This window comes from Benincasa hispida, chromosome 2 (genome assembly GCF_027475165.1).
Source record: "Benincasa hispida cultivar pf3 chromosome 2, pf3_genome.v1.1, whole genome shotgun sequence".
Classification (NCBI taxonomy): domain Eukaryota; kingdom Viridiplantae; phylum Streptophyta; class Magnoliopsida; order Cucurbitales; family Cucurbitaceae; genus Benincasa; species Benincasa hispida.
Window position 1 is genome coordinate 23,480,335 of NC_143479.1, and position 16,905 is coordinate 23,497,239.

General features: G+C 33.1%; 1 long non-coding RNA gene across 1 annotated transcript; it reads right to left on the minus strand.

Moving 5' to 3' along the window:
* Positions 1 to 5,686: 5,686 nt before the first annotated feature.
* Positions 5,687 to 16,671, minus strand: LOC150037743 (uncharacterized). The gene is made up of 2 exons (XR_016527541.1): positions 16,379 to 16,671; positions 5,687 to 5,994 (listed from the first exon to the last, which is right to left on the minus strand). It is a non-coding gene; the product is annotated as an uncharacterized LOC150037743 (long non-coding RNA).
* Between the last annotated feature and the right edge of the window lie 234 nt (positions 16,672 to 16,905).

Here is a 16,905-nt window from a genome sequence, read left to right on the forward strand (position 1 = left end):
AATTCTCAGGCATCTTAACTGATCACAACAAAGGCAATTCTTTTTACCTCTATCCATGCATACATATTAAATGTAATAATATAATTTCAGTAACTTTCGAGGACATTTCAGTAACTTTATTATGATTTCAGTAACTTACATGTAGTAATATAATTTCAGTAGCTTCTCCAGTTTTTCATGAACTTTCGAGGACGAAAGTTCTTTAAGGAGGGAAGAATGTAACACCCCGCAAATTTTTTTAGTAATAATATAATTTCAGTAACTTTATTATTTGGAATTTCAGTCATTGGTATTAGTTGGAGGGCATTTTTGGAATTTTGGACTTCAAGTGTAAGTGGGGGAATTTAATTGTTGGCGTGAAATTATTTAAATTGGAAAATTAATGGCAGGAATGAATTTTCTTTTGAAACTGAAAGGAATTTAATAGTATACAATGAAAAGGAATTAAATGTAATTATATTTACTTCCTTTTTTGTTTTATTATTATTATTGTTGTTGTTGTTGTTTTTTTATAAAAAAATCAAACCCCACCCCCCTTTTCTTTCTCACGTTCGTGAGCCAGTCCAACACTGCCCAAAGTCGCCGCGTCAGTTTCTTCTTCATGACCTCCGTCCACCACTGCTTAAGCGTTGTTCGCTTTTGCCGTCACTAGATCTATCGATTTGGGTAAGATTTTTGTCATTTGGGTTTGTTTTCGGTTGATTCTTGAATATTCATTTACTTTTGGCATCAATTGGTTGATACTCATTGTGTTTCAACTTTGGATTCAAGTTTGCAAAGGTATTGAGGTGTTGTTCAGTAAAGTTGGAGTTTGTTTTAGCGAGTTTTGGTAAGTTTTATGCTTTGATTACCCTCTTGTGGATTAATTTTGGTTGTTGAGAAATTTTAGTAAAGTCATTTGGAAGTGATTTTTGACGAAGTTACATATGGATAATTTATTTGAGACATTAGTAGTAAAGTATGTATTTGATTCAAGCTGTAATCATGTAAGCTTAATTTCAAATTATGATTAAGGGGTTGATTCAAGAATTTCATTCAAGATGAAGAAGAGTTTGGTTTGCTAATTCTTTGGGCTTAAAATTGGAAGTTTTGAAGGTGAATTCGAATTGGACCACACCTTAGGTAAGGTTATCTGGAAATATTTTGTAATATTTGGGTGTTTGGAATTTGGCCTTAACTATTAATTTTAAAGCTTGGTTTATGTTTGGGCTTGATTAAGGATTCAAGAATTTCACAAAGATTCAATTGTTTTTTGGTTCGACCTAATATCAAGGTAAGTAATCTTACTACTAGAACTGCCCACATGCCAGACATTAGATGTATGCTAGCATGTTAAATGAAGGTTATGGCAGAATGAAAGCATGAAAGATTGATAGTATAACATGATTAAAGTATGTTATGTTACGAGATCCGAATTATTTATTTATGCACATAGACACTTGAATGCTAGCATGAGATGGTATGTGCTTCCATAGTTGTATTTGATCTAATGATGTTGAGGTATACATGTATGTTGTAGAACCATGATGTTAAGGTATATGTGTATGTTGTAAAGCCATGATGTTGAGGTTTATATGTATGTCATAGATTCGTTCAGTGATGATTATGATGTTGAGACTGTGCAAATGTCCTTACTAATTAGTTAGATGCCCATTAGATTTTGTGTTTCCTTCGAGATTCACCAGTTTGTGTTTCCTTCGGGATTCACCAGTTTTTGTTCCTTTCGGGATTCACCAGTTTTTGTCTCCTTCGGGATTCACTAGAGGTAGTGGGCATACTTAACTACAGTAGGATAGGACTCAGTCTTCTTCTTGTTTCATGTGCATATGTGTCCCATGAGGACTAGAGCAGTTATACGTTTCACCAGAGGTGAGTATCTAGAGGACATAGATACCCAGCCTGACCCCAGTAGTGGGGTTACTTACTGAGTATTTTATACTCATTTTTTCTCATGTTGTTGTTTCAGATAAGGGTAGAGATGCATCGGCGATGGACAAGTGGAATTCGTGATTGAGCCATTGGGACTAGTTTTTACGCTTCCGCTTATGAGATTTAAAGTTCTTTTCATGTTTCTCTTAATTTTTAGTTTTGATGTTTAAAACTTACTTTTAAGAATCGTTTTTCAGATTTATTTATTATCCTTTATGATTTATGGGTATCCTACTATTGATTTAGTATTTGAATTTAATGAAAGTCTTTTGAACCTACCTTATTTAATTAGCATTTATTTTGCCATAACCGAGTGTCATTTTGAGTTCCATGCATGCATGTATTTAGTAGCGGCCTAACTTAAGTCCTAATGGGTCGGGTCGTTACATTAAAAGTTTATATTTTTCTTAACTTTTTCTTTGAATGATATTATGTTATTCCACTTTTTCTTTTGTGCACAATCATTTTTTTTTCAATAGGCGAATACAATCTTTTCTTTTTTCATAGTATCACATTACAAACTATCATGCAACACAACTCTCTAACTGATGAGGCCTTTCGAGATGACAACTAGATTAACTCAAATTAACTCATTATTTAGTTAAAGGTTATGAATTACAGTGACTACATGTTAAAAATAAAATAGACTCCAAAGGGGACTTAAATAAATCATAATTCAAGAATATGCTATTTCTATTTTCCCAGTAAATTATCTAACGTGCATATTCAAAGTACATCATAGACAATTATCATCAAAAGCATACATATAAACTTTCTCAACATCATATCTACTAAAAGAAATCGAAAAAATTACTCCAATTTTTTGCTCATTAAATTAACATGAATAACATCGATAATTTCCTAATTAACATGCATCCCAAGATAAAAACAACTCTTATACAAAAGTATGTAGTATGCCTCCCACCCCAAACTTAGAATGATGCATTATCCCCAATACATGAAAAAGAATATAACAGTCACACAAAATAATTGGTACAAGCCTGGGAATGTGCGGGAGTCCATCAAAATAGGTTGGTAGCAAGAGTACTTTGTGTTACTAATCGGCTCATGTAAGAGAGACTAGAAAATTATTAGGACTCTCATGGAAGCCAACCTAAGAAAATACAATAAAAGAAATTATTAAAATAACATGAACCAATAAAACTTGGGTTTCCTCTCAAGAAGGCGCTAGGTTTAACGTCTTAAGCTAGATGAAAAGAGATTCTTATCAAGTTACATAAAAATTCTCCCATTTTTCATAGCATTTCTTGTTCAAATCAATGTAACTTACTAAGGCTAGTAGGCTTTCCCTCTTTTCCTGGGCTTCTAACAACAGAAAAATATTTTTTTTTATTTTTCATATATGGAAAGTGAAAAGAAAAAGACTCAAAATCAGAAAAATCAGAAAAATATTGACAAGGCTCGTGATATGTAATGAAAGAATCAACAAAAATAGGAGGATTTTCAAAGGATAAATAATTTAGTTTTTCAACCGCAAACTTTATCTCTTGAATATCTTCCTCAACATGAAGCAAAAATTCTTCCTCATTCTCACAAACCAACTCCTTGGTTGACTCTACTTGAAGGGGTTCAAACAGGAGAGAAGGTTCGATAACGGGAGGACTCTCTAGAGATGACAAACAAGGTTTTTCATCCTTTACCTTAATCTCTTGGCCATCCTTAAGAAAATAAAGCATAATTTCTCTCTAAATCTCACAAACCTTATCTTTAAAATTTCTCACCTCCCTCTAACTCATCCTCATCCTCATCCTCACAATATACAACCCTAAGACTCCCTACCTTGGTGGGATTGGAAGTATTGCCCTTACTTAAGGCTCTAATTGGTTCAACCATCAGACTAGGTTGACTACTTGTACAGTTTAGGGAAGCCTCATTCTTTACCACTAAGACTTCTGCTTTAGCTTCTATACTCTTCACAGTTCATTTGTCTAGATTCCCTTGCAGCTCACTTATAACCCTTACACTCCTCTCACAATCTAAGATGTAGTCTTGCATCATCTTGAGTAAGGAAGGCTTCACCTCTAATGGGGTTGGATTGTAACAATCATACTCATAAGAGGGAAAGGGAAAGAAGAGTTATTTGGCTTCTAATCAAGAATGCATAAATACAAAAGTTAATTCATGAATGCAAAAGGGAAAGAAGAGTTATTTGGCTTCTAATCACGTTTCCATGATGAATTTAGCCTTTGAACAATCTTTGATCACTCTAGCATCATGAAGAATCCATACTCTACTCTAAACCCTCTCTCTAGGCCTCAAGAACTATAAATTTTGATATGGAGGCCGAAAAAAAATCCTAGGTTGAATAGGCAAGATTTTTTCAAAAAAGGAAAGTTGGACATTTCCATGATGCACAAAAAATGATGGAAGGTAGTTAGAGGCTTTTAATGGCGCACAAAAGATGATGGGCGACAGAAATTTGCATATAAACCTCTCATCAAAATGCGTGAGGATAGTGTTGCAGTGCCTTGCTCAATGTTGCCCCCCTTTTTTCCACATCCTCATGTTTTCTTCCATGTTTTTTTCCACTATTTTTTATGCTTGGCTTATGGTTGACTTCATTGGGCTTATTTAGGTCCTTTTTTTTTTTTTACTCATTTTGACATTTAATCTCTATCCGAAACGTAACCCTAAAAACACTAGAAAACATCATCAAATCTAACAAGAATTATGTTAAAACTATCCTAAATCAAGGGCAAATAACACACATTTTAGGCGTGTTTCAAGTACCAAGCAAACTAGTAGCTAAAACACCTTATGAATTGTGGCATCTCCACATCTAGGGTTGTCTAGCTGAGGCTAGGCCATACAAGAACTATTAGTTGCTATTTTGTTAGGTATCTTAAGCGCTCTCGGGGTTTCAAGATTTATGATCCCACTTCTAGATCATTGTTTGAGATAGAAAATGCCAGATTCTTTGAGGATATTGAGTTTAGAGGGGAAGATAACACAAGGAAAGTTGTATTTAAAGAGAAATTAGTTTGTTTTCCTAATGTGGCTATAAATGATGTTCGGGTTCTAATTCCTTACTTCATTATTGAACCAATTATAGAACAAGATAACATTGTAGTCCCCATTATTGAACCTGAAGTTTAAACTCAACAATCTCAAGAAATGCCACTAAGAAGATCCATTAAAGAGAAACGAAGTGTAATTCTAAATTATTATATTGTGCTTCTTCAAGAATATCAGGATGATATAGGTGTAATGAAAGATGGCCCGATCAACTTCCAACAAGCACTACAAAGTTCTAACTCTCAAAAGTGGATAAATGCTATGGAAAAGGAAATAAATCCATGAAAGACAATGACATTTGAAAACTTGTCGAATTGCCATCAAGAGTGAAACCCATAGGTTGTAAATGGATATTTAAAACCAAAAGGGATTCACAAGGCAATATTTAAAATTATAAAGCTTGTCCTATTGCAAAGGGTTTTACTCAAAACTAAGGCATTGATTATAAAGAAACTTTCTCTCTGGTATCATTGAAAGACTCTTTTAGGAAAATCATGGCAGTTAGCCCACTTTGATTTAGCGTTACATCAAATGGATGTAAAAACTATGTTTCTCAATGGAAACATTGATGAGATGATTTATATGATGCAACCAAAATTTGGTGTCTGGTAATTTGATAACTTGTAGAAATACAAGTTATTGTTCTTTCAAAGCTGGAATAATTAGGATTAATATGATGTAAACGCATTCACAATAAAGTAAAAACCAATGGAAATGAATATATGTGATAAACTCATGAATAGTATCCTTTAAGTAGAAATTGCATCACTAACACATTTTAATGCATGAATCAGGAGAATTTACTAAGTGTTGCAGACAAAGCCAACACAAGGAGCATATGTCTAACTTATCCAACGCATGGTAGATACATTTGGCTCGTGTAATTAACGTAAAATCACAACTTGCAAGCATGGACAATTGACAGGTAGCATCTGAACGAAGCAGAATGCATGCGGCTAACTCGTATGGAGTTTAATGTAGTCACATCACCAAGTGACTGAGTTGATTGCCTATATAAGGAGAAGCTGCCTACAAAAGAGTTAGTGAGTTAGTTAGAGAGTTAGACACTTAAACACTTAGAAAATTTGTAGATTCTTCATCTCTGTCAATTGCAAGAAAAAATAGGAGGAACGATTACCGTTTCCCACCGTTGGTAACGAAGTGCTGCTGAAAAAAAGCTCAAGAGAGAGATCTTCTTCATCCCTTCTATGTTGTTGTCAACAGCATGCACAAAAACGAGTCAAAGGGAACAAAAGATTGTACCCTACGACTTAACTCTTTTCCTTTACTTAGCATTTTCATTCATCTTCTTACTTGATTGAACTGAGATTCTATGTAACGAAACATACTTCTTCAATTCAATCTCCATTTCAACCATTTCCACATTCCCATCTGTTGAATTACAAAGTTTTTTGTGTGTGTGAAGTTTACTTACTTAATATTTGCATAAAGGATATTGGTTGAATCCACCTGATCAGTCGATTGAAGTAAAAGCACTTAGTTACTCGAGAGAGTAAGTATATGGAACTCATCATGTCACTTGTCTGTTCATTTTGACTAACGCATGCATCTTAGAGATAAGATAAATGTGGCAGTTACATCAAGAGATGTTAAGCACAAACTAGAGAACAGATTCTAATTGCATTGCACACATACACTTAGATTCTACCAAGCATCTTTACGAGCAACACTTCATTTTACTGTGCTTACATAGGCTCGTTTTTATAACTAAGGAATCAACGCATACCCTCGAACGCATGACCCATTCATCCATGTACCTTCTTCCTCTTTATATGAACTTCTACTTTCTCTTATATGAGTGTTAAATAGTTTAGTGTACATATCCGACAGATACCGTTAATTGGTAAACCACTGCAAACAGATTAGTAAACCATCTTGCGTTAGTCTACACTAGATTCCCTGCGTTCAACCCTGGGCTTACCAGGATACTTAAGTTAGATTTATACTTATGTCTAACATAAGAAAACTTGTATGCAACTGGCAAAGCGTGCTTGAATATTGATTTATCATCTATCCGACGCATACCATCATCTTCATGCTAAGAAATAGATCATTCAATTTTCCACAATCATTCTCAAATATCAATCATCTTCAGAAGGGAAAACGGCCAACGTAATTCAAAGTCTATAGTGTGCAAATTGAAAAAATCCATCCACGGTCTCAAGCAAGCCTCTTGTCAATGGTATCACAAATTCCATGAAGTAATTACCTCATTTGGTTTTAAGGTGAATATAGTGGAAAATTGTGTATATCACGAGTTTAGTGGGTGTAAATAAATTTTTCTAGTATTGTATGTCGATGGCATACTCATAACAAGTAATGATTGGGCTTATTGCATGACATTAAGAGGTTTCTCAAAAAGAATTTTGAGATGAAAGATCTTGTTGATACTTCTTTTGTATTAGGAATTGAAATACTACGTGATTTTCTCAAAGTATTTTGAGATTGCCACAAAAGAACTATATTGAAAAGATTTTGAGTAGATTTGGCATGAAAGATTATGCACTAGGAGATATCTCTATCGGTAAAGGTAATGAATTTCATTTAGGTCAATGCCCCAAGACCGTACTCGAGACAAAGGAGATGCAGAAGGTTGCCTATGCTTCACCTGTTGGAAGTCTATTATATGCGTCCAGATATTGTGTTCATAGTTAGAGCATCAGGAAGATATTGAGTAACCCAGGGATGGATCATTGGAAAACAGACAAATAGGTTATGAGGTATTTGAAGATAACAAAAGATTATATGCTCACTTATTGGAGATCAGAAGTTTTGGAGATCATTAGGTTTCTGATTCCGATTATGTCGGATTCCAAGACATTTTGCGATCCTCTTCAGGCTATATCTTCATGTTGGCTTCAGAATTTGTATCCTGAAAAAGTGTTAAACAAACACTAATGGTTTCTTCTACCATGGATGCTAAGTTTATAGCATGTTATGAGGCGTCTAATTATGGAATATGGTTGTGAAATTTTTTTAGTAGATTACGAATAGTGATTAGCATAGAAAGACCACTAAAATTATTTTGTGAGAATAAGTTGGTAATGATGTATTCCAATAACAATAAAAGCAATATAAAGTCAAAGCATTTAGACGTCAAGTTTCTAGTTGTGAAACAAAGATTCAGAATGACCAAATTTTGATAGAACATATTGGAATAATCTCTATGGCGGCAGATTCATTGACTAAAGGTTTACCATCTAAAGTTTTTCATGAGCACATTACTCACATGGGTGTTAGTCACTTTTCTGACCCATGGTTTAGTAGGAGTTTTTTATTAAGGATGTTCTTTGACCTTATTTATTCATTTTCTATATAGAATAAAGTTGATGATTTATGTTTATAATCTAAAGTTGTTTATCATGCATGCAGATTTTGTAATTGTATTTAAAGAATGATCTCATCATGGAATTTGGGACAATTGAAAACAGGCGTGATATAAATCACTTTGCATATAATTGTCATGTTATCCATCCATACTTGATCTATGTCATTGAATGTAAGGGTACAGGTGATCAAGAAAGGTTTAGTTATCAGGGTAGTGACAAAAGCTGTCTTGATTCCATGCTGATACAGGAGATTGACCAGATTGAACTAAAGGGAAATTTTATTATTTAAATAATATTCCATGCTTAAGGTTTATGTGATTTAATTACATCAAGTATAAAAACGTAGTCCAAGTGGGAGATTGTTAGACGCGTTTTATTTTAACATGTATAATTAAAGTATGGGCTATTGAAACACACCTAAAATGTGTGTTATTTGCCATTGATTTATGATAGTTTTTACATTATTCTTTTTAGATTTGATAGTGCTTGCTAGTATTTTCAGGGTTATGTTTGGGATAGAGATTACATGTCAAAATGATTAAAAAAAAAAAACTAAATAAGCCCAATGAGGTCAAACTCGAGACAGGCATCGAAAAAAGGGAAGAAAAGATGGAAGAAAACATAAAGATGTAAAAAGTAGGGCAACAACGAGCATAGTGTCACAGCACTATTAGGTTAAACATTTTCTATCATCAATAAAGATGTTATTGATATTTATTCAATAATACTGTTGTTGAATATGTAAATTGAACTTGTTAAGACTAAATCCAATAAACTAATATTCATGGCTATTATATGAATTCTTGAACTTTATGTGGCGACATAAAAATGGATCAAGTTAGAGTAAATAGCCGGTTTATAGTATATGGATAAGGTTGGGTGCCTTATTCTGGTAATAATATCGGATGCGGCCCACTCTGTAGTTCAATTTGTTGTAAAGTGCTACAAATGAAGTGATCCAGATTCGTTCATGTAGCGACATAAGGAGTGAAGGCGTCCTATGTAATGAGTTTACATAAGATCGGACCAAGAAATAAGTCACTCTTACTTTATAACATTGTTTACTGTTTAAGACTAACTATTTCAAATCGATGGCCTAGGTAACTCGACCTCAATCCTGAGCTAACTATAAACTTCTGTTAATTCGAGATTATTCTTAAATTTGTAAAGGTGAGGGTTGGCTCAATAGCATCGGCTCAATAAGCCCCCCATTTCAGGGGTAAGACTAGGTAGATAGTTGGGGACATAGGGTGCAAGACGAAATTCGCACCTATCCGATTTAAGGATAGTGAAAATATTGTTCTTTTAAGTACTAAATCCAGGTCTTGAACAAGGGCCCCTACCCTCACACTGGCTCGAAAGGGACTCGATTTAGTGATTGAATTGCAAACCATTGTTCATTAGAGGATTAGCGGGACTTAAGGAGCAAGATGTAATTTCGGGGGTAAAACAGCATTTGACCCAGTCGATATTGCGAACAATCTATGAAAGGTCAACTCACTGATTATGGTTAAATCAAGTGGACAGAAATATATCTACAGTGAGGAGAGTGCAACTATCGAACTATAGTGGTGTGTCTCGGTAGTTAACGAATATTGATTAATTTAGTTTAAAAGAGCTTAGTCAATTAACCTCAAATCATTGGAGCTCGTGATCTGTAGGTCCATAAGGTCTCTCTACTAGCTCGTAAATCTTGACACCTTGGATTAATATATTGATTGAATTTAAAGTGTTCAGATTCAATTTGGGAATTCAATTTAAAGTGTACAAATTTCAAATCAGGATTTGAATTTAAATTGTTCAATTTCAATTTAAGGTTTGGATAATTATGTTAATTAACGTTTAATTTTGTTGAAATTAAACTTAATTAGAGAGTTTAAAATATTTAAATATTGATTTAAATATTAATTACATGAATAGGATTCATGTATGAATTAGGTGTTTAATTAATTTAATATTTGTTATTAAATTATTATTTAATTAATTAATTAAATTTGTTTAATTAATTTAAATAAATCAATTTCAAATTAAGAAAATAAATTTTGAAATTGAATTTTGTTTAATTTAATTAAATTGAAATTTTTTAATTTAATTAAATTAAAATGGTTCTTAATTGAGTTTTAAGAAAAATCAATTAAAATTGGAAATTGGTTTGAGTTAGTGGAAAAATCCACATTTTGAGCAATTGAAGTGGATTATTTCTAAATCCAACACCTAGCCCATTAGCAAAAGGCTAATTGAAATGTCAATCAGCATTATGACTTAGTGCTTGCATGTATTAGATACATAAATACTTCTATTTTGAAATTGAAGAAGCACTTGAATTTCAGAAATTCTAGTTTTCTCTCCAAAACCCTCTTGCTTCCCTCATCTAATTGATCTCAATTTGAGTTCCACCACTCAAATCCAGGTTGGAGAATAGTAGAGAAGATATGTTGATGGTCCATTCTTGATTTGAAGTTCAAATTCATGGAAAGTAGCTTGGATTTAGTGGATTTCTTCAAAGGTATAAGTTCTTGAAACCCTCTTTTATAAAATTTTGATTTAGCATGCTTTTGAAATTCAAATTAAGTTTAATTAGAGTGCTTATTGATTCTGATTACTTCCACTGTATGTATGTACATTCCATCAGGCACTACCTTCGGTGCATTTTTTCAATAAGTTTATGAGCAGATTTCTGCCGTCTTGTCATATTTTGTGCTGCTTTTGACTATCATTCGTCATTATTTGTGTGTCATGAAAAGGTCCAATTTCCTTTCTAGAAAAAATTTGCACTTTTGAAAATATTGCCTATTTAACCTAGTGTTTTTGGCAAACCTCCACATCAAAATTTGGAGTTTTTGAGGCCTAAAGAGAGTGTGTAGATCAGAGTATGGATTCTTCATGATGCTGGAGTGATAGAAAATCATTCGGAAGTCGTTTGAAGGCCAAATTCATCACTAGAACGCGATTGAAAGCCGAAAAGCTCTTTTTCCCTTTTTTTTCTTGAATTAATTTCTGTATTTTGGTATTCTTAATGTGATTTTGTCTATGGAAACCATGTTAGGCTAAATTTCTCATAGTGTTAGAGGTAGACGAATTCCTAGGTTAATTGTTGAACACTTTGCTTCTTGAGTGATGGTTTATATTTACTCTTTCTAGCATGACCATTTTTAATTTTTTTTCAATGTTTGAATGATTCCATGATTTAAATCTTGCTTTAGCGAGTAGGCTTTAGATTAGATCATGCATGTTAGACTATCATTTGGCACACAGGAAGTAGTCAATAACGATAGAGCTTGTTGATGAAGAGTCTTAATGTCAAGCTTCTTAATTCGGTTTCAAGAAATTAGTTATCGTTCATGTTTGCATGAGAAAATATTGCTTCCAGAAGATTCAATTCGAATTAAAGACTTGTAGATCTAGGTGTTGTGTTAATTACTTCAAGAATCAAGCAATTTTGTTTAATGATGCCTTTGATGAAATCTATTTTCCTAAAACATTTCTAGTTTGATAATCTTCATATTTGATCACTTATTTCTTTCTTACATAGTTTAATTTGTTTTCCATTGAAGTCCATCTCCTAAATAAAATTGGAATAATCTCTGAATTTCTAAAAGATTAATCAATCTGATGCATTGATGATGATACTCAATCTTTTATTCGTTTTCACTATATTATTACTCGACATGTACGCTTGCGCTTGTGTCAAGTTTTTGGCACCGTTGCTAGGGAACTGACTTTTAATTTTCTTTTAATATATAAGAGATTCAACTAATCTTAATTTAAGGTGTACATTAGTTTAATTTTTTTTTATTTCTTCTTGATTTGTGTTTGATTTTTGTTTAATTTTTTTAATTTTCTTGTTTTTTGTTTTTAGGCTTTCCTTGGTTGATGGATTGTGGTGTTTGCATATCATATCTTATTATATTTTTTTAGTGGGCTTATGAGGGTTTTCAACCTAACTTAGGTCCAACATTACCACGACTACCACCCTTCAATCCTAATCCTTACTCATTGAGTTATCCCTCCTATAAGTATGATTGTTACAATCTAACCCCATTAAAGGCAAACCCTTCCTTAGTCAAGATGATGCAAGACTACATCTTAGATTGGGAGAGAAGTGTGAAGGTTATGAGTGAGCTACAAGGGAATTTAGACAACTTAATTGTAAAGAACATAGAAGCTCAAGCGGAAGCCCTAGTGGTAAAGAATGAGGTTACCCTAAACCGTGTGAGTAGTCAACCTATTCTGATCAATTAGAGCCCTAAGTGAGGACAATCCTTCCAATCCCACCAAGGCAGTGAGCTTTAGGGTGGTGTATTGTGAGAATGAGAATGAATTAGAGGGTGGTGAGGCATTTGAAGATGAGTTTCGTGAGATTTAGAGATAAATTGTGCTTTACTTTTTTAAGGATGGCCAAGAGATTAAGGTAAAGGATGAAAAACCTTATTTTCCATCTCTAGAGAGTCCTCTCATTATTGAACCTTCTCTCCGGTTTGAAACTTGTCAAGTAGAGTCAACCAAGGAATTGGTTTGTGAGAATGAGGAAGAATTTTTGCTTAATGTTGAGGAAGATATTCAGGAGATAAAGTTTGAGGTTGAACAGACAAATTCTTTAATCCCTAGAAAATCCTCCTATATTTGTTTATTCTTTCCTTACATATCATGAGCCTTGTCAATATTTTTCTAATTTTGAGTCTTCTTCTTTTCATTTTCTATATATGAAACATAACAAAAATATTTCTTTACTATCAGGTGCTCATGAGAAAAAGGAAAGCCTACTTAACTTAGTAGGTTACATTGATTCAAGCAAGAAGGGCCCTGAAAAATGGGAGAATTTTTATGTACCTTGATAAAGAATCCCCCTTGTCGTCTAACTTGAGACATTAAACCTAGCGCTTCTTGGAAGGCAACCCAAGATTTTTTTTATTTATTTCTTTATGTTGTTTTAATTATTTCTTTTATTTTTAGTTTTTTTTTAGGTTGGCTTCCATGATAGTTCTAATATGTTATGATAGTTCTAATATGTTTCTAGTCTCACGTATAGGAGCTCTTGAGCAACACATAGTACTATTCCGTCAACCTATTGTGGTGGACTCCCCCACACTCCCAAGCTTGTATCACTTACTTTGAGTGACTGTTCTATTCTTTTTAATGCATTAGGGACAATGCATCATTCTAAGTTTGGGGTGGGAGGTGTACTGCGTATTTTTTTTTTGTTTGAGTTGTTTTTATCCTACTATGCATGTTAAATTAGGAAATTATCGATGTTATGCATGTTAATTTAATGATATGAAATTTTGAGTAATCTTTCTTTCTTTCTTTCTTTTTCTTTTTTAGCAGATATGATGTTGAGAAAGTATATATGTATGCTTTTGATGATGATTGCCAATGATGTACTTGGAATATGTATGTTAGATTATATAATGTGAAAATAAGATAGCATACTCTTGAGTTATGATCTAATCAAGTCCCTCTTGGAGTCTCCCATATTTTGAGCACGTAGTTACTTTATTGTAGTACCTTTAACTGAATGATGAGTTATTTTGAGTCAATTTGTTTATCACCTTGAAAAGCCTCACCAGTTAGAGAGTTGTCTTGCATGATAGTTCGTGATATTATAAAAGATTATATTTGCCTAATGAAAAAAAAATGTGCACAAAAAATTGAGTGGAATAACAAAATATCATTAAAAGAAAGAGTTGAAGAAAAATATAAACTTGTATTGTGTATGCATGGGTAAGGGTAAGAAGAGCTGCTTTTGTTATTACCAGTTAAGAGGTCTGAGAATTGACTAGATACGAGTCCCTATAGTGAATGCGTGAAAGCTAGTGCCCTTAGGTAAAAGAATACAAGTTTAAGGATCCCTTTATTGAGTTATTTAAGGTACCTTAGTTGATATATTGCCTTCTTGAATGTTCTGATGCTTGATGATTGGTGCATGATACTAAAGTAGGGGGAAAACTTATGAAACTCTATTAATTCTAAAGTCAGTTTCTGAATTTTGAATTGAATGTGATTTGCAATACACACATGAGGGATGAAAAGATTTGACCTTAAAATTTTAACAAAAGATGTGCTTGAATATTTCTACTTATGGATCTACCATGTTATTCTTACTATTGAGGCATGAATCAATTGCATGTATATTGAGAATCTTTTCTTTGGTTTTATTCTATTTTTTACTCAAGACTAGCAAAATTCTAAGTTTGGGATGGTGAAATGCACCTAAAATATGTGTTATTTGCCCATGATTTATGATAGTTTTTACGTGATTCTTTTTAGATTTGATGGTGTTTGTAAGTGTTTTCAGGGTTATGTTTGGGATAGAGATTAAATGTAAAAATGAGTAGAAAAAAGGACTTAAATAAACCCAATGAACTCAAAAGCCAAGCATCGAAAGAAGAGAAGAAAAGATGGAGGAAAAACATAAAGATGTGGAAAAAGAGGGCAGCACCGAGCATAGCACCACGGCGCTATCCTCAGCGCATTTTCTGAGTTTTTTGTGTTCGTCATATTTGCGCGTCATTAAAAGTCTCTGACTATCGTCTATCATTGTTTGTATGTCATGGAAAGGTCCGCCTATCCTTTTTGGAAAAAATGTGCACTTTTGGAAAATCTTGCCTATTTAACCAAGGTTTTTGGCCAATCTCCACATCGAAATTTGGAATTTTTTAGGTCTAAAGAGAGGGTTTAGACCAGAGTATGGATTCTTCATGATGCTGGAGTGATCAAGGCCAAATTCATCACTGAAACGCGATTGGAAGTCAGATAACTTTTTTCCTTTTGTTTTCTTGAATTAATTTATGTATTTTGGTATTCTTGATATGATTCTGTTTATGGAATTCATGTTAGGCTAAATTTCTCATAGTTTTAGGGGTAGATGGATTCCTAGATTAATTGTTGAACACTTTGCTTCTTGAGTGATGATTTGTATTTACGCTTTCTAGCATGACCATTTTAATGTTATTTAATATTTGATCAATGTTTGAATGAACCTATGATTTAAATCTTATTTTGGCGAGTAGGCTTTAGATTAGGTTATGCATGTTAGACTATCGTTTGACACACAAGTAGTCAGATAATGATAAATATTGTTGATGAAGAGTCTTACTGTCGAGCTTCTTAATTTAGTTTCAAGAAATTATTTATCATTTATGTTTGCATGAGAAAAGATTGCTTTCAAAAGATTCCATTCGGATTAAAGACTTATAGATCTAGGTGTTGTGTTAATTATTTCAAGAATCAAGCAAGTGTGTTTAATGATGCCTTTGATGAAATCTATTTTCCTAAAACGTTTCTAGTTTGATAATCTTCATATCTGATCACTTTTATTGCTTTCTTAGATTAGTTTAATTTGTTTTCCATCAAAGTTAGTCCCTTAAATAAAATTGGAACAATCTTTGAATTGCTAAAAGATTAATAAATTTGGTTCCCTGAGGACGATACTCGGCCTCTTATGTCGTTTTAACTATATTATTACTCGATGTGTGTGCTTGCGCTCGTATCAGCTATGTATGTGGGTTAGTATTTCATCACATTGGATTATTTTATTAGTTTGAGCTCTATTATGTGATCTATGTAATTAACGCTCTAGATTCCTAATTGAGTGTGAATTTAATGGGTAGAAGCTCATTCCTAGTTAATTAGAATTTAATGGAAAGCCTAATTGACTAGTATATAAAGAGATCTTAGGACTATGGTTCTCAATATACCAAAACAATATGCATTCAGTCTTTCTTGAATCAGAGAGATCCCACTAAGAGCATTTAGAGTTTTGGTTCAGGAAGACAATAGTCTCTTAAAGCTATTATCATCTTAAAGCTATCATCAATCTCAATCAAATTCCGTATATTATTTATTCATGACAATTTAGCATGAATAATTCTAAGGCTAATCTATTCAATATAGATTATAAGGTATTTTTCCTAACAGTGGTACCTAAACGAAAGTTACAAAATAACAATAATAATAATCAATTGCAGTTGAGATTCAACAATTATTTCTCAACTTCCTTCTTTATAATGCAGAAAACAAAGAAAGAATTGTAAACAATTGAAGGAAAATTAAAATTGTAATACCTGGAGGAAGAAATTAGGGTAAGGTGGTTGGGAATTGAGAAGAAAGAAGAGCCTGAAAGTGTCATAATTTCCCACAGCTTTCTTGAGCTTCAAAGTTTTTTTCTTCAGAGTAGAATTACAATTGAGCTGATGAAGAAATTTTAAAGGAAGAAGTTCAAGAAAGCTGTGGAAAAACATGGCCAGGCCAGTTTCTTTACCAAGAAATTTACCACACATCATTTCAAGAGCTAGCAGCTGAAATTTTCAGATCTTGACTAACTTTTTTTTTTTAAAAAAATGAAATGACTACGCTATCACTGGACACTGGCTGCAAACTTTCTAAAGGACCACTCTACCATATATAACCCTCTCCCCCATCAACTTTTTTTTTTTTCCTATATATATATATTTGGGGCTGAACGAGAGTCCAACATGAGATGATATATCCTCATATCCTATTTGAAAGCCCATTATCCTATCTCACTAATTTTAATTATTTGTGGGCCCATGTTCGGAATGTGTTTCGTATCTCGTCGTCATTTTACTTC